This window comes from Pelobates fuscus, chromosome 2 (genome assembly GCF_036172605.1).
Source record: "Pelobates fuscus isolate aPelFus1 chromosome 2, aPelFus1.pri, whole genome shotgun sequence".
NCBI lineage: Eukaryota > Metazoa > Chordata > Amphibia > Anura > Pelobatidae > Pelobates > Pelobates fuscus.
Window position 1 is genome coordinate 84,247,252 of NC_086318.1, and position 18,753 is coordinate 84,266,004.

Consider the following 18,753-nt stretch of genomic DNA (forward strand, 5'->3'; position numbering starts at 1 on the left):
TAAGATTAAGTAATTAGACAACAAATATCCTGCAGAATATGCATTATACATACCGCAGGGCAACCATTTTTATGCGTTTTTTATAAATATGACAAAATTATATGTGTCCCTCAAAATATGATGGATCTAGTAACTTTACCTATACATAAACACACAACAGACCCTATACAAACATATATTACACTGTACGCACAAACTACAGCCCCTATACATAGACACATATATTAGAGCCCCTAACATTGTAATTAACGCACACTACAGCCCCTATACATAGACACATATATTAGAGCCCCTAACATTGTAATTAACGCACACTACAGCCCCTATACATAGACACATACATTAGAGCCCCTAACATTGTAATTAACACAAACTACAGCTCCTATACATAGACACATATATTAGAATCGCTAACATTGTAATTAACACACACTGCAGCCCCTAGATGCACCCATACACACAACCCTCAAATAACATTACACCCACCCTATAGACAAATACACACACAAGCTTTATCACTCTCTCTAAAACCGCTAGACAGACAGACAAACGCAATGTCTACAGCCCCTAGATGCACACACTTTACATCGATTGGAAACACATACACATACTACAGTCCCTAGCCACACATAGTAGACCACAAATAGACTCCTTTACACACATACTACACCACAGTCACCTATACGCACACACAATAACACAATCAGCCTCAAACAAGATACAGCACCACAGACAGGCTCCCAACACATGCAACCTTTTACTGATCATGTACCACTTTTGTTTTCTGTGTTAAATTTATATATGTGTATATTTTTATATATATATATATATATATATATATATATATGTATTAAGGCAATTTGGCCTGGATTTGTGGGAGGTGCTTGGTATCCACTCCTAGCCTACTTAAGGCACCCCTTACCTTGCTCCTTACCGTTCGAGGTCAGCGTTGAATGAGGATCCACTTCCGGGTTCTCTCAGACGCCATCTTGGTTTTCAGTATCCACGAGTTTTTCCGCGGCAAGCTGTGTCCAGGAATCCTGTTTCAGGCCTTTTCCGTTCGTCCAGCTTCTTCTGACCCCGGTCATCGTCGTAGATCGCGTCCCAGGGACTCCTAAACCGTAAGTTTAGGATCGGTTCCCACGGCATACGGTACAGCACGGGTCCTCGCTTTACGGTATCCCTGTTATGTTGCAAATTGAACAAGCCGTTTGCGGTTTTCATTTCATACGGTTATTCGGCTAATCAGTATATTAGTTAAAGTGGTCATTTCGCATATAACTGTTCCGTGTTACAGTGAAACAAGTTTTCATTTCGGTTGTTTTTGCCGTTCGGCACTTATTCATGATATGCTTAAACACGCTTGCTGTTCGCATAAAATTTATGCGCTTAAATTATTCGTTACAGCTTCTGTTTCCCTTCACATTGGGTTTCGGTTTTCTTTCTATGTATTACGCATAAATCCTTTCGTGGATTACATTCATCATTTCATGTATATACCATTCGGGTAATGATTTGCTTGATTAAATAGACAGATTATTTCCATTACTGTTTAAAGGTATCAGTATTGTATTAATGTCCATACAAAACCAACTCACATATCTGTATGGATCATTTTGACTCCCACGCTTTCAGGGGTCTTCCATACTTATCCATTTCATTCAAGTTGGTTCAGCCTACATTACATGCCTCATTTCTGTGTTTTAAACTACGACACATACATAAGGATACAGTTTCCTTTTCCAAGTAATGAATTCTCGGGTTGAATCACACGTACTGATCCAACCAATCATACGTCTTTTACATTACAGTAATATTATATATAACTTGACATCACTTTAAAGCATTGTTTTTATCCCTGCCCCTTTTTGTTATTCTATTATTTATCAACATAACGCCGTTTAAATATAGGCCACGGCCTCCCTCACCCCATCCTCTTTTTCTACTTGACACCCATCATACATTCCCCACTGTTTTAGACAGAATTGTGCATTAAAGACACGGCATCACTTTGCCTTGGTAACACATTTATATTCTCATGGTATATCACTACACTTCATTTACCAAGTAATACGCCATCAAGCCCTTAAAATCATCGCTGGTACGGGCTACACAGTCTACTTCATTCCCACACAGTCCACACTCACTATACTACTCTCTTTTTACCCGTTTCAGGCTGTCCAGGTTTAAATATATATTTCACCACACGGTTTTCCTGTGAGATATTCATACTACAAGGTACGTACACCTGCTCATATGATATTCTGCCATACGTTTAATTTCTCCCCCCTAGGTTAGAGTACTGGCAATAGGGTCACAGGCTTCCCAATAGGTATTTACCCCTTCTTGGCAATTGCCATCAGTTAGTGGTCCTGCGAGGCCAACACCCCGCCTCAACGTTTCAGAGGCAAACACCCATCGGGCCACACGTTAGCTAGCCGCCTCGCATGTTGCATAGAAAGGGCCTCACCTGTCACTCCCTTTCCCTGTTTTTCTGTGTTACAGTCACCGAGAGGCCTAAAATTCCTGCCACTACGACGGGTGGCCTCAAATCCCCTCGCGCCAACGCATAGATAGAGCCTCTCAAGCCACTTGGCAACTAGTAGGGCCTCGCCTGTCACCAAACAAGTGTAATGTTTCGCCATCCGGGTTAGCTAGCCTGCCAGTACGATTTTGGTGGTTTTCATACACTAATTAATTGTTTTGTTTGTAGTATGTCTCAGGAAGGGGTAGAGGATTTCTCCCTGCCTATCACTCCGGCTAGAGCTATCACTCCTACACAAGGAGGAGAGGTAACTAGTCCAGCATCAATCAGATCCTGTACGATCCCTCGTATAACTATGGAATTGAGGAGACGGCAAATCCCCTACCCCGCTACAGCAAGGAAAGCAGAACTTTTCAAACTGCTACGTACCTCAACTAACAACATGGATGCCGGGGAAGGACCTAGCCAGTCCAACCCAGGAGACATACATTCCATGTTGTCTTCACTCATGGCATCCATGAGCAAGGTCAACTCCAGGCTGGAGAAACTTGAGTCGGTCACCACGGCCCTTACTCTAGCAGGGCCACCCGCTGCTGCTTCACTTGCTATTAGTTGCTCCAGCCATCACCCTGGATGACCAGGAAGTTAGCCCTGCTCATATGATCCCTGAGCACATAGAAATAGATATCCTGGAAGGTAAAGACGTCAACCTGGCTTCCCTGCTGATTGCCTCCCAGGATATTGTGGAAAATAAGACTTATGCTTACGATGATGTGTCTTTTGTTGTCAGATCTAGGGACGCCCGCCTAAACAGGAAACTGACTATCCCCGAGTTTGTACTGGCCTTTGGTATTTACCGGGATGTCATCTGTGCGGTCTATCCCAATAGAAGAGAGGAGTTTGATCTTTATATGCACAAGCTGGTAGACCTGGGCAACAAATATGGTGGTTCAGCCTTTTATGACTACCATAGGTCTTTTTCTGCAAAAGTGTCTGGAGCCTTCTCCCAGTATGGAACAAGATCCAACTGGGGAAGGATTGATACCGTCATATTTTGCAGACACTTTGCAGGTCTAAGAACACTGGCTTGTGCATACTGCTCCTCTACAGCCCATACGACAAATTTCTGTCCCAACACGGCGGACAAACATGCCTCCACGCAAGGAGCTAGTTCCTCTGGTGTTTCAGAGATATTGACAAGAGACAAACTGGGACGCCCAATCAAGTTTCTGGGCAAGTCCCAGATATGTAATAATTTCAATGTTGGGTCTTGTAATTATAGCGGTTGGAGATTATTGCATATCTGTTTAAAATGTTTTAGGGCACATGCAAAAACCATGTGTCCAAATAAAATGTACTCTAAGCCTTACCTAACGTCCATTAATATGCCGGTATTTACTGCATTTATGTCACATCACCCGTCTAAACACTGTTGTGTTTTGTATGTGTGTGGGCTCCCTGTGCTATGAATGTGTGTGGACTCTGTGGTCTTGTGTGTTGGGGGGCTGTCTGTGATGTTAAGAGTGTATATCTGTTAATTGTACCATTTGTGTGTGGTGGAGGCTTTCTTTGATGCTGTGTGTATGTGTGCTGTTTGTAGTATTGTTTGTGTTTATGTGGGATGTATGATGTGTTATGCATGTTTATTGTCTTTCTATGATGCCAAGTGTTTGTATTTAGTTTTCTGGTAGTGCTTGTATGTGTTATGCAGGCTATCTCAAATTGTGTGTGGGGGATGTTTGCAAGGTAGTGCATGTGTGATTGTCTATGGTATTGTGTGGGAATTGCACGTGGAAGAGATGTTTGCAGTTGAGTTGTGGAGGTATTTATGCAATAAATATTAATTAACTATATAATTGAATTAACATATATATATATATATATATATATATATATATATATAACCAAAAGATGCTTTAGGCACTCACCCCTGAATGATGTATACAGGTATCTTGCCTTCGGTGCTTCCGGCGTCCCATATATATCCAGCAATGAAGTGGAGCACTCAGAAGGACTTCTTAATAGTGAATTTTATTTAGTAAAAGTCGTTTACATCAACATGTAAATTCTGTGATTCGACGTTTCGACCCCTCAGGGTCTGTTCTTGAAAAAGACCCTGAGGGGTCGAAACGTCGAATCACAGAATTTACATGTTGATGTAAACGACTTTTACTAAATAAAATTCACTATTAAGAAGTCCTTCTGAGTGCTCCACTTCATTGCTGGATATATATATATATATATATATAAATATATATTTATTGCACCCTCCCTTTTACTTATCTTTTGCCAGAGTGGGGAGCATGAGTCTTAATTAATGTGACTTGCACATGTGCAGACCACTGGTTTCTCTGTCTCCATTCTAGTGCATTTTTGAAAGACAGAACCTTATCATTGTAAACTGTGGCAATACTCTGAATTACTGAGAAGCAACGGATTACAAGGGAGATTTATTTGTCGTGTCTCTGCTTGCTCTGGGTGCTGGGGCACTCTAGGCTGACTGATTCTCTGATCTCCCCATCTACGGGGTTGGATCACGTAATGTCATTCATTTCTGACTTATTTACTAAGGGACTAACTTCAAATTAAGTAAGAATAAAGCGATTCTTGGATACGTATAGTGGGGGTCAAGTATTAGGAATAATCCACCATGTTCATCAATAGAATTAGTTAGGAGTTTGTCCTGACTCCCTCTTCAATGGGACCTCACCAGGCCCGGTCTGGAGCTTCTATCTGCTACTGAGCAAGAAGTGGCGTAGCAGTCCCACCCCAGCACCAAGTTCTCTGTCACTAACAGCCAAGCCACCCCAGCAGCTTATTCCCAAAACTCTGCATCTGGGACATTTGGGGCATATATATTGAGTAGGTGTAAAATAGTTAGGCTGATTGCTCCTGTGACTAGTACAATGTCATTCTTCATTTATTTGTACAACATAAATCTGCAAAGGTTATTTTTTTCTATTGTGTAAAAAAATGGCTACCCCCATTATATGTAAAAATAGCCTTAGGGCGTAAAGTCTCTCATAGTTATGGTCAGTCAGAGTGAGCAGAAGCGTGCGAGGTAGGCGTGTCTCTTGCAGGAAGGCTATGTAAACCCTGCATCATTAAGATCATGGAATAGCAGATTGTGCTTGAGAGGGGAATGGAGTTGCTTTACAATAACTAGCACCTGGTCTCATAATTTGGCAGGTTGAAGGGGGCTTAAACTTCGCCCTGAGTCCCTAGAGTCCATGTAGAGGGAAGATGAAGCTCTGATGACATTTTACCAATTTTACAAAACAATGAATAACTGAGTTGCAAATAGAGTGGACATAAAAACTGTATTGGCCACTTTTCAGTGGGTATACGAGGGAGCATACGCTGAAAATTTTTGAAAACCTTGGTAGTGAGCAGACCATCCACCACGCACTCTGGCACCCATGTATCCACCCATGTAATTAATTATGAGGAGACCGGTTTGCCAGCTCTTCAATTGATATTTATAGTTGAGTTATTCGGAAGCAGAGGTTGTTGGTATGTTTAATCACCTCACTGTGAACCAACTGTACACTGTTCTCTAGCTTAGCTCTGCGAGCCTGTATCTCGGCCTTTACCTCCTACGATGTTCAATTTGTTGCAGGATATCAGCTGTATCTTCTGTGCTGGGAAATGAGGAGTCTGATGACACATCCTCTATATTGTTGTGTCATGTGGACGTCTTGTGGTGCTATCATGTGGGACTGAGGCCTAGCAGCAACCACCCTAAGTTGCAGCAACCACCCTGTGCTTTGGTTTTGTTTTTTTTATGGGAGGTGCTTATGTGGGTGCGAAGGTGCTCAGGTATGTATTTCAGAAACAAAAACCTCAGTTGTGCTTTTTAAAGCTGCTTCTGGCTAGGTGATGGAGTCATGGCTCTGTGCCTACACAACCCTTCTCTAAGACAGCCAACGACTCCTATATCAGTCATTTTTTTTTTCAATTCTTTATTTTTGTAGTGCATATAGACAGAACAACGCATATGTGGTGCCCCAACGGCAATCCAATTACGTTTCAACTACAATTGTTACAGTGGGGTACATCGGAACTTTTGCACAATTTCTGTTAAATAGTTAGGTCAGTTCTAGTGCAAGTGGCTAATATACAGTTCGACTATGTGTTAACAACCGAATTTTAAAGGGAATAAGCTGGATTAGTTTCGTGTGCTTATCATATATGCAAGGAGTTGTGTGTGACTCACGTCTGCATGGTGCTCTGGAACTTGAGAGAAAAATGATTGTCTCTTGCGTGGGGTCCCCGGCTAGGGATAAGTTTGTTGCGCTGTACTAATATGTGCTGTAGGGCTGGAGATAGTGCCGAGTTGTGTGAAAATTTGCAGTGACTGCAAATTATGAGGGAACGGTCTGATGGCGGGAGTAGCTTATGGTAAGATTTCCATGGGTTAAGCAGTCGTTTTAAGGGTAGGCGTTGAGGTTTCTGTGGTGTGTGGTAGGTGATGGTATCAGTCTGGGGCTGGGCCATATGGGTCCGTGGTGAGAGTCTGTCCGTCTGGTTTTATCCAGTCAGGTATAGGGCCTCTTCTTGTTATATATTTTTGGTGCATAGTAAGGCAAGATAAAGTAACGTAAGGTAAAAATAGAAATAAGAAGTAAGTAAGGCAAGTTATGCATGTAACAATAACAATATTCACAATGCTGTGAGGAGGTAGAAAAAATAGTGTCCCGGTGAGAGGCCTGGCAGGCTCAAGTTGTGGCCGCCGCGTAGGTCTCCGTGGCTTTCTGCCTGGGCTTGAATTCTGCAGCGTGTACCGGGTCAAGGCCTCGAGAGGTTGCAGGTAGCGCTCTACCGAGGGAGTCCAGAGGGAGACCCAAGTCTCTCAGTGCCGCTGTAGCTTCTTGCATGTCGTGAATGACATACGTTGTTTCACCTTTGGTGACATTCAGTGTGTTTGCCGGGCCCCATCGGTACCGGAGCTGGCGTGTGCGCAGTAGGGTGGTGAATGGTCGCAGCGTTCTCCTCCAGAACGCCAACGTTCCTCCAGAGAGGTCGGTGTAGAAGGAGAGCTCCATCTCCTCAAAGAGGTAGGTTGGGTGGCCTCTGATGGCTGCTTGTACTGCCATTTTGTCTGTGCGGCTGAGGAATTGAAGGATCAGGTCTCCAGTAGCTGAGGTTGGTGCCTTGCTTGATTTCGGTATGCGGAATATACCGGTGATTTGGATCGCTTTGGCCGCTTTGGGATTTAGAAGTGCTGCTAGTAGCCGTCTAGAGAAGTGCGGTAGCTCAGCATCAGTAAGGTTTTCTGCCACTCCCCGCACTTTCAGGTTGTTTTGGCGCCGTCTATCTTCCTGGGCATCGAGCTTTCGCTCCGTGAGGAGATTTTGTTGTTGGAGCTCTGATACCGCTCATTGCAGCTCCTTGATATGGGTTGCCTGTGTGTCGGAGTGTGTCTCAACTACCCCCAGTCTGCTAGACAGGCCGCGTAAGTCCTCTCGGACCGCGGTCACCTCAGCCGAGATTTTTTGATGGTGATCCTCCATCAGCCTGCTGATCGCTTCCATCGTTACCGGCGTGGAGGTTGTCGTGGGCGGTGGAGGTTTCAGCGGTGCCGTCGAGGGCCTCCGCGGTTCTGCCACATATTCCTCCTCTGCTTCGTCCGATGTCCCCTCCTCGAAGTCGGAGCAGCCGCCATGCAGGGACGCCATGTTGGGGCCTGGGGCACTTAGGGCCTGTTTCCATAAGTCCCCTATGTTCATGCCCTGCCGAGGTTTGTCGGGCTTTTGTTTTTTCAGTTTGCGGCCCATGGGGGTCGGGGGGTGTTAGGGTACCCCCTGATATGTGTGTAGGGTGGCGAATCCCACTTTTATCGAGTATTTTAGCTCTTTTACTCCCGGAGCTCCTCAGCCATGCGTCTGATCGCTTCAGTTGCTAGACTCCGCCCCCCTATCAGTCATTTTTATTTGTTCTTTTTCTTTCTACCTAGATATATCTAGTCTTGCATGTCTTACTTTTATTATTATTATTTTTTGTGAATTTTTTTTTACCTTCTCAATTATTTACTACACTCATAGCCTTCCTGTTACACCATTTTTTCACCGTCTCTCTTTTCTTATTAGCATTATAACAAAAGAAATCAAGAAAACTGGAAATCGACAAAATCAAGGTGATAAAAAGAGGAAGAAAATTACCAGATTTGCTTGAAATAAAATGCATTAAGTCTTTATAACATTAGAAAAGAAAAAGGAAACTATTTCCAGTAACTATTTCAGGTCACGAGAAATATTAGTAGTAGTAGTATTAGAAGTTAGTTATATGACAGAATGGGTGTCTAAGAATAGTGAAGGAAAATGTGCACCCAGCACAATGCATGCTAAAGAAAGCAGTAAAAGGGGACTTTTGGTGATATGCACCAATATTACAGCAGGTAAATATAGTGGGGATTACAGTAAAGGGTGTCTTCAAATGTTGACTGTTCTTCAGGTGTTATTTACAAAATGTTACAGTGCTTGTGGGTTGAGTTCTTTTTTCGCTATGTCTATACAGAATTCCATTACGGGGTTTTTCAGACATTATAACCCACGACTCCATGAGAGGTTTGTTTATGTCTCTCAAATACATGTTTCACAGTGATGCATTATTTTTATAATACAGGATTTTAAAAAACATATATTTTGATTTAATTATATTAAAAAAGCTAGAATACCAGAGATTGTGCCCTAACTTCCCTGCCATTGCACCTGCTGTGGAATCTAACACACATACACATGTAGTGGATATTAACACGCGGATACACACAGGGGCGGCTCTAGACTTTGTGAGGCCTTTTGCGATACTCAAACCACATTAACACCCAAAGTAAAATAAAAAAAGGGGTTGCATGACTGCTGACTCCATCGATCACCAAATCCCGTTACCCTTCCATTCCCAATAAGTAACGTAACACCATGTTAAGTGGGTAAGGGCAACGGCCACAGCTTTATTTAACCCTTTAAGTCCGGAGGGCGTACATTTACGTCCTTTTAAAAGCGGCTCTAAACGCCGCAGGACGTAAATGTACGCCCTCCGGTTTTTATTCACTTACCCGGTCGCCGGCGATCCCACGCCGGCGATCGCGGTTGGGGGGACTCCCAGGGAGCCCCCCCGCGGCAGGTCTTCCTCCTCCGGTCCCCTCCGGTCATGTGAGAGTGAGGTCCTTGCGAGGACCTCACAATCACATGGCCGGGATAGCTGGCTGCAGCAATGTCAGCAGGGGGACTAACTGTAATGACAGTTAGTCCCCCTGCTGGCTGAAAATCAAATAAAAATAAGTGTAAAAATAAAATAAGTGTAAAAGAAATATATATATACTTAGATCATATTTATATTACATATATATATGATCTAAGTATATATATACACATATACATACACACACATACACTGTCTAGGTGTATTTTAATATTAATATATATATAATTATATATATATATATATATATATTAATATCAAATTACACGTAGACTGATACTGATTAAATATATATATAATTATTGTTATATATATATTTATAAATAATATAAAAAAAAAATATGTAAATACGTAAAAAATAAATAAATAAATAGTTAAAAATAAAATATTAAAAAATATATAGATGTGTTTTATTTCGTTCTAACTGTATTGTGATATTAATATATATATATATTTATATCAAAATACACGTAGAACAAAATAATATATATATCTACATACATAAATATATACGTATATATCACTATATATATACCTATATATAAATAAAAATATTTTAAAAAAATTATATATATATACGTATATATACACATATGTATATATATAGATATATTAATTCTACACATATATTTATGTAATAATTTTACATAATTAGGTATCCTAATTAATTACAATTAGCGGGACCTGCCTGACAACCCATGCCGAAAGTATAGGGAATTTAATTTGCTAGCACTATATTTAACTCTATAACTTTCCAAGACACCATAAAACCTGTACATGGGGAGTACTGTTTTACTCGGGAGACTTCGCTGAACACAAATATTAGTGTTTCAAAACAGTAAAATGTATTACAACGATGATATCGCCAGTAAAAGTGACAGTTTTTGCATTTTTCACGCACAAACAGCACTTACACGGACGATATTATTGCTGCAATACTTTTTACTGTTTTGAAACACAAATATTTGTGTTCAGCGAAGTCTCCCGAGTACAACAGTACCCCTCATGTACAGGTTTTATGGTGTTTTCAAAAATTACAGCGTCAAATATAAGGCTTGTGTTTCATTTTTTTCACTTTAAAATTCGCCAGATTGCTTACATTGCCTTTATGACCCCATGGTAGCCCAAGAATGAAAATTACCCCTATGATGGCATACTATTTGCAATAGTAGACAACCCAAGGTATTGCAAATGGGGTATGTCCAGTCTTTTTTAGTAGCCACTTAGTCACAAACACTGGCCAAAATTGGCGTTTTTTGCATTTTTCACACACAAACAAATAATAACGCTAACTTTGGCCAGTGTTTGTGACCAAATGGCTACTAAAAGAGACTGGACATACCCCATTTGCAATACCTTGGGTCGTCTACTATTGCAAATGGTATGCCATTATGGGTGTAAATTTATTTCCTGGGCTACTATACAGTGTCAAAGGCAACGTAACCAATCTGGCGAATTTCAATTTCAAATGTAACACACTATATTTGACCCTGTAACTTCCCAAAACACCATAAAACCTGTACATAGGGGGTACTGTTTTACACGTGAGACCTTGCTGAATACAAATATGTGTATTTTATTGCAGTAAAAGGAAAAAAGTATTATGACATTGACAGTTAAAATGTCATGTAGAACTAAAAAAATAAAAAAAATCTTATTTTCTCCCATTTTTTTCATATTAAATTATGTTTCATAGCTAAATATTTGATATTAAATGAAAGCCCTGTTTCCCCTGAATAAAATGATATATAATAAGGGGGGTGCATTTAATATGAAAGAGGTGAATTACGGTTGGACAGACATATAGCGCAAATGCCAGGTTTTGTTTACATTTTGTTTCGTTCACAACTTGTACATTTGGCTGCGGTCTTAAGGGGTTAAACCAGCATAACCAACTACTGTCAGCTGCTGGTTTTATCCAGCAGACAGGTACACTTTAAACTTCTTCCAGAACCTCTTCAGCCTGTCCTTCGTCATCAACCAAATTCAGGCTGCGACTCCCCAAGCCCGTCCGGGCATTATTCATTTACAAACTTGCTGGCGCAGGAAACCCGCAGCTGTGACAAAATGAGAACAAAGAACACACAACACAAAACAACAATTCCAGAACAGAACCGTTGGGGAGGGTGGGTGGGGAAAGACACTGCCAGGCTCCCTCAGCATTGTTCACCAGTAGTCTGGTAATTTTCCCCAGAATTCCATGCTTTCAACTGTAAAACCAACTGTATCCTTTTGGTTGCTATGCCAACTCCTCAGGGCAGCAGTCATGCCCCCCCTATCTATTCGCTCCGGGGGTTGGCCTTTATGTGTGTGTATAAGGAGCAGTTGCTATATTGAAGGCAGGCTTGCAGCGCTGGATACAGAGAGTTAGCCTCTGTATTCATTGTTCAGAAGCATGCAGTGTCGCGGCTCCCTGTGCTGCTGCATTGTGAGCTCTCTGGCTGTAGTTGTAGCATAATTTGCAAACAAAATTAATTTGCAATAAACAAATTTAATTTGCAATTATGCTAATTGTTTATACACAATTGTGGGGTATGGTTGCACAGCCTGGCATTCGTGTATACATAAGTGCTTGTGTGAAAGAGATATTGGAAACAAATACGAAAATTTAGTTTGAGGAAAAAAGCTTTTAAAAATAATTTACCAAATAATAAAGTTACAAATAAACAGTGTTATAGACATTATCCCCACATATGCTATAATCCTTTCACATATATTAACTGGCATAAACTCTTTAGTGAAAAGAACACTGAGGACAAATGGATCATCTTCCAACAAATATTAAAGGTACATTTCTCAGTATGTACCATTGGGAAATAAATATAAAAGAAACAAATTAAAACCAATGTGGCTTAGTAGAGAAGTAAAACAAGAGATTAAAAATAAGAAAAGGGCATTTAAAGCATTTAAATCGGACAAATCAGATGCATCTAATAAAATATATAAGGAAGCAAATAATGCATGCAAAAAGACAATTAGATTTGCTAAACTAAGAAAAAAAAGCATTTTTTTTAAGTACATAAATTCTAAAAAAAACAAAAATGAAAGTGTAGGTACACTAAAAACTGAAACAGGGGTGTTGGTTAATGAAGACCAGGAAAAGGCAGGAATTTAAAATAACTCTTTCTCCTCTGTATATATTAAGGAAGAACCCATGGCAATAGATGTGTAAATGATTGCTACAAAAAACTTGCAGAATAATTGTAATTGGTTAACTCAAGACAAGGTGCTGCAGCAACTAAAGAAAGTTAATATAAACAAAGCTCCAGGGCCTGACTGTATCCAACCACGAGTTCTTAAGGAACTATGTGTAGAAATAAGTGAACCTCTTATTGTGATGTAATTCCAGTAAAATACAAGTTTAGCAGGCTAAGATTGCCACAAGGCATATGTATGTATATGTGTTTGTAGTATCAGTTAGTTAATTACACGTAGCTAAGATACTGTTATCACTGTACTGACCAGGTGCAGGAATGTAAGAACTGGAATTACGCGTCCCTCTCCTTTGTATCAGATGAGCCACGTGGTTAGACCGGATGGATGAGTTTAGACTCTATTTATTAAATAGGTTAAGGGTATGTGTGGGTGTAGTTAATTGTGGGAGGAGCTACAGTGCTATATAAGGAATGTACTCTATGTATTCAGTACTCAGACTTTGCTGTATTTTGGTGACGCTAGTCCCTCTGAGTCCCGATCGGTGATCCAATAAAGAATCTCTTCCTTCCTGAAGAAACCTGTGTCCATCTCTCTGTGCTTGGCTTCCGTCAGTTTCTCCGGTATCATTTGGTGCATTGGCCGGGAAGCTCATCGTTCAACGGTAGCTGAGAGGCAGAGGCGTGAGACGGTCTATCTTTGCCCACGTTCTCTACGGCTGCACCCCTGAACTTCTGCGTGGACCTCCCTTCGTCTCGGCGCCACTGGTCTGTTGTCCAGGAGATCATCGGCCTCTACGTGAGAAGTGCTGGGGTGTCCCCGTCGATGAGTGTGAACTCAGGTTCAGGAACGAGGAGGTAAGACAACTGCTGTTTTAGACGGCAGGACCCACTAGGGGTATACCGATTGTGCGGTAGGCCCAAAGGGGTTTTGAATCTGTGTATCTGCCCCCTCTGTCGGAGGGAAGGAGCGAAGGCGCACCGCTCGATCGAACGCTCTTTAGTCAGACCGTTTGATTTGGTTAGTCAGGCGGGGTCCTGGTGTAAATAGCCCTAGCCGGACACCGGTGTCTTGTCTAGACTAGCGTTCTAGGGTGTATATTACGTTCGCTAGGTCGGAGGGACCGGGAGACTAAGCGGCGCCTGTGTAAATTCGGTTCGCTAGTTCTCATCCTATCTGGGCTAAGTGGGAAGGCGTGTAAATTTGGAACCCACTAGACTTTTGATAGTGCGACTAAGAGGCGCCTGTGTAAATTCGGTTCTCTAGCTCGCTATATATGTGGTGATTGGGCAGTGTGGCTAACCAAAACGGGTGTATATAGTTTTAGGTAGTCCATTCAAGGTACTGGCCAATAGTTTAGTTGGGAATTGTAAATGTGTTAACGATTGTTTTAGTAAAGTGTATATCTTGTTAGATAGCGCGAGCTCAGCCGTCTAGCGAGAGTGTTAATAGTGTGTTGCTGTATTATAGTGCACGGTACCATAACCCTGTATATTTACTGACATTATATAATAAGTACTAATCATTGTCGTCCATTGCATGTTTAACACCATAACCACTAATAATTGTATTGTGACCTTAACTTGTGCTTTGACCTATGCTAACCGTACTGTAACCGCTATTTGTAAAAGACGATGTTACTGGGGTGTGTTATAGACGGGTAATTCGTATATAGAGAATTATAGCGTGGGTGACTGTATAGTTACGCCAAAGGGCATAATATTGATTATATAGTGACTGGTGTAACAGCTGTGTGTGTACGGGAATTCCCTGAGTGTTTATTGTTATTGTGTACGTTTCACTTGGTAACCGTACCACGTGGTGCTGTTGCCAGAGGAAACGGGTGTGACTGTTGAATAGTACGCGTGTATAGTATTCGTTGTCGACGACGTTCCATTGTTAAGTATGGGTGCGTCGCAGTCAACGATTCCGGATCCCTTAGGATGTATGGTTAAGAATTTTAAAAAGGGATTCAAAGTTTGTGATTTTGGGGTAAAGATGTCTCCTGTACGTTTGGTCACTTTGTGTACTAGGGAGTGGCCTACTTTGGTTGCGGCATGGCCGCCACGTGGCAGTTTGGATCCAACTCTGGTACAGCGCTTACACGTGGCTGTATCGGGTAGGCCTGAACTTTACGGCCAGTTTCCTTATATTGACTGTTGGAGACAGGCCGTAAATGACTCGCCAAAATGGCTCCAGACATGCCACGAGGAGCAGTGTCGCCTCATGGTAGCTAGGACTTGCTCGTCCACTAGGACTGGTGTTAGGCCCATTTTGGACACGCCCCCTGAGTCCGAGATCCCTTTGCCGCCCCCTTACTTTCCGTTAAGAAGAAGTGACGCAAACGCAGGAAGTCCTGCACCCCTCCCCTCATTACCCTCATCCACTTCCGCTTCCTCCTCCAGTACAGGATCCACCCCCCCTCGTACTAAATCTCCCCTTCCGGAACCAGAATCCACCCCCATTAGAAACGAATATCCTGATTTGGCGCCACTTCAGACTTCCGGTCAAGCTTCATCTAGCTCGGCTCGAAGTGTTTTATTTACGACCTTTTCCCAAAACCGACCTCCCACATCCCCATACCCTATCTCTCCCCGACCGGAACCCATGACTGACGCCTCTCTACGTAGCCCCATCCAAACCCGACAGTTGACTGGTGCCCAACAATTAAAGCACTATCAGATGCCTCTTCGTCTGAATCCCGGGTCAGCTTATATCGATGCCGCAGGTCAAATGGCACACGCTGACCCAGTCTTCGTATATGTCCCATTTACCACAACCGATCTTTTAAACTGGAAGACCCATAATTCCTCGTATACTGAGAAACCACAAGCTATGACTGATCTGTTCACCTCAATAGTACAGACGCATAATCCGACATGGGCTGATTGCCAGCAGTTACTAATGACTTTATTTAACAATGAGGAAAGGACAAGAATAAATCAAGCAGCCATTAAAGCATTAGAGGATAGAGCCCGTGCTTTGAACCAAGCCAATCCAGCAGCATGGGCCGCGACACACTATCCCAACACCGATCCCGATTGGAACGTAAATGGTGCTGATATGGTTCAACTCAGAGCCTATAGAGACGCTATAATTGCTGGCATGAAAGCCTGAGGAAAGAAAGCCATTAACATGTCGAAGACAGTTGAGGTGATCCAGAAAAGCGATGAAGCGCCCAGTGTCTTTTATGACCGATTATTGGAGGCATACCGCTTGTATACCCCCTTTAATCCGGAAGACGCAGACAATTCCCGAATGGTTAACTCCGCCTTTGTCAGCCAAGCATACGGAGATATTAAGCGCAAGCTACAAAAGTTAGAAGGGTTTGCAGGTATGTCCATCACCCAACTAATGGAGGTAGCAAATAAGGTCTATATGAACAGGGATACAGAAAGTAAGAAAGAGGAAGAGCGCAAGATGCGTAAAAAGGCTGATATGCTAGCGGTAGCGATCGCAGGCGTAGATAAACGGGGCCCAGATAGAGGCAATAATAGATGGAGTAGGGAGCCTTTGAGTAGGGATCAATGCGCGTATTGCAAGGAAGAAGGGCATTGGAGGAACGAATGTCCGCAAAGAGAGCAGTACGAGAGAGACCAACCCAGGGCAGGCTACGGAAACTTTAGAGGTAGAGCGAGAGGTAGAGGAGGCCCCGGAGGGAGTAATGGTTATAGAGGGAGTAATGGGAACAGAGGAAGTGTTAGGGAAGACAGGTATATTCCAGCAGCGCAAAGGTCCCGCGATAGAGAAGGTAGGGACTTTGTAGGATTGGCTGACACTGTCATGGAGGACTATTGATACCGACCGGGCTCCATCCCCCTTGGTCGAGCGGAGCCTATGGTCGATGTATCAATAGGGGGGAAAAGGAGTGCGTTCATGATCGACACTGGTGCTGAACATTCAGTGGTGACTAATCTAGTTGCTCCTCCATCTGGAAGGACTATTACTGTGATAGGAGCAACTGGAAGAAGTGCTGAAAAACCGGTTCTTAAAAGTCGACTCTGTACATTGGGAGGCCACGTAGTAAAACACCAATTCCTTTATATGCCTGAATGTCCAGTCCAATTGCTGGGACGTGATATGCTATCAAAATTACAAGCGCAGATTACGTTCCTACCAAATGGAACAACATCCTTAAAGTTTAATGGACCTTCAGGTATTATGACTTTATCCGTACCAAAGGAAGAAGAGTGGCGACTTTATACAGTGTTGACTAGCCAAAACCCTAGGAGTGATGAGACATTGTTTAACATACCAGGAGTTTGGGCAGAGAACAACCCACCAGGACTGGCCCGCAATATTCCACCAATAAAAATTGAACTGAAACATGGGGTTTATCCAGTGAGCCTAAGACAATATCACATTCCGCAGAAGGCTAAGAAGAACATCCAATCCTATCTGGATAAGTTCATACGGTATGGTATCCTAAAATTCTGTACTTCCCCCTGGAACACCCCATTGCTGCCTGTTCAAAAGCCCGGTACAGATGAGTATCGACCTGTACAGGACTTAAGAGCAGTCAATGATGCGGTTGTTAGCATACATCCAGTTGTACCCAATCCATATAACCTGCTTGCTTTAATTCCGGGCGGGGCTACTTACTTCACAGTCTTAGATCTCAAAGATGCCTTCTTTTGCCTCCGAATTGCCGCAGAAAGCCAATGTATTTTCGCTTTCCAATGGGAGAACGCTGTAACGGGCTCAAAACGCCAAATGACTTGGACAAGACTGCCCCAAGGGTTTAAAAATTCACCTACCCTATTTGGTTCAGCTCTAAGTCAAGATCTACTGGATTTCGAGTCTATCCCAGGAGAATGTGTATTGTTACAATATGTAGATGACTTGTTGATAGCAGCAGTTACAAAAGAAAAATGTCAGCAAGCAACGCACGATCTACTACATATTCTCTGGAAGGCAGGATACAAGGTGTCCAGGAAGAAGGCTCAGTTGTGTTTGCCAACTGTCAAGTATCTGGGATTCCATATCTCTGAAGGTCAAAGGATTATGGGGCCAGAGAGAAAAGAAGCTGTCTGCCAAATACCAATACCCAAGAATAGAAGACAAGTGCGAGAATTCTTGGGGGCAGCAGGCTTCTGTAGGATATGGATTCCCAGCTATGCGATACTGGCAAAACCTCTGTACGCAGCCATCAAAGGTACAGAGCACGACCCCTTCTTATGGACCCAAGAACAGCAAACGGCATTTGAAGATGTGAAGAAGGCTTTGATGAGTGCCCCAGCATTAGGTCTACCTGATCACACACGACCATTCTACTTATATGTACACGAGCAAAGAAGAATGGCTGTGGGAGTATTGACACAGTACTTGGGATCATGGCAAAGACCTGTTGCCTACATGTCTAAGCAACTGGATGCAGTGGCCAGCGGACTTCCACCTTGTCTAAGAGCCGTAGCTGCAGCCGCCCTGCTAGTAGCTGAAGCCGATAAACTCACTCTGGGTCAAGAACTTTATGTACGAGTCCCACATGCAGTACAGACGTTGTTGGATTACAAAGGAAATCATTGGTTTAGTAACAGCCGTATGACCAAGTATCAAGCAATGTTGTGTGAAAACCCAAGAGTGCATTTAGAGACTGTAAACACCTTAAATCCAGCTACCCTTTTGCCGCAACCTACTGAAAGTCAACATGATTGTTTGGAAGTAATGGATGAAGTATTTTCAAGTAGACCAGATCTTCGTGATTTTCCCATCCAGAACCCCGATGTTCAATATTACACCGACGGCAGTAGTTATGTGAAAGAAGGGATCCGCTATGCAGGATATGCAGTGACAACAATAGACAAGGTGATAGAAGCTCGGCCACTGGCGAAAGGAACATCAGCACAAAAGGCAGAATTAATAGCACTAACACAAGCGTTACAATTGGCTGAAGGTTTAAGAGTAAATATCTATAC